Below are 689 nucleotides of genomic sequence, written 5' to 3'. Positions count from 1 at the left end.
GACATGCTAAGTGAAATAAGCCAGACACAAAAGGATAAATATTTTTTGATTTCACTAACATGAGGTACCTAGAATAGTCAGATTCATGGAGCAAGAAAGCAGAATGGTAGTTATCAGGGTGTGGGGAGGTAGAAGTGGGAGCTTCTCCTTTCATGGGTAGAATTTCAATGTGGGATGATAAAAAGCTCTGGAGGTGGTTAGTGATGATGGTTGTACAACACTGTGAATATATCTAATACCACTGAAATGTACATTTAAAAATAGTGTTCACTTTGGCAGCACATGTACTAAAATTAGAATGATACAGAGAAGATTGGCATGGCCCCTTGCAAGGATAACATGCAAATTTGTGAGGTGTCCGCATTAAAAAATTTTTGCATTAAAAATGCACGCTAAGACTACAATAAGGTACCACCTCACACCAGTCAGAATGGCCATCATCAAAGAGTCTACAGATAATAAGTGCTGGAAAGGGTGTGGAAAAAGAAGGAACCCTCTTACACTGTTGGTGGAAATGTAAATTAGTGCAGCCACTATGGAAAACAGTAGGGAGGTTCCTCAAAAAACTAAAAATAGAGTTGCCATGTAATCCAGCAGTACAATTCCTGAGCATATAGCCAGACAAAGCCATAATTTGAAAAGATACATGCATACTCCATGTTAACAGAGCACTATTAGCAATAACCAAG

The 689-nt window shown here is 38.5% G+C and overlaps 1 pseudogene; it reads left to right on the top strand.

The window, feature by feature from the left end:
- The first annotated feature begins 263 nt into the window (after nt 1-263).
- On the top strand, nt 264-376 carry LOC146400362 (U6 spliceosomal RNA; annotated as a pseudogene).
- The last annotated feature ends 313 nt before the right edge of the window (nt 377-689 follow it).

The sequence above is a fragment of the Sus scrofa genome, chromosome 8 (genome assembly GCF_054392235.1).
Source record: "Sus scrofa isolate SSC_HxYL_T2T_F1_AM1 chromosome 8, Sscrofa_HxYL_maternal_Yorkshire_Landrace_v2.0, whole genome shotgun sequence".
Classification (NCBI taxonomy): Eukaryota; Metazoa; Chordata; class Mammalia; order Artiodactyla; family Suidae; genus Sus; species Sus scrofa.
This window is presented reverse-complemented; position numbering and strand designations above follow the sequence as displayed.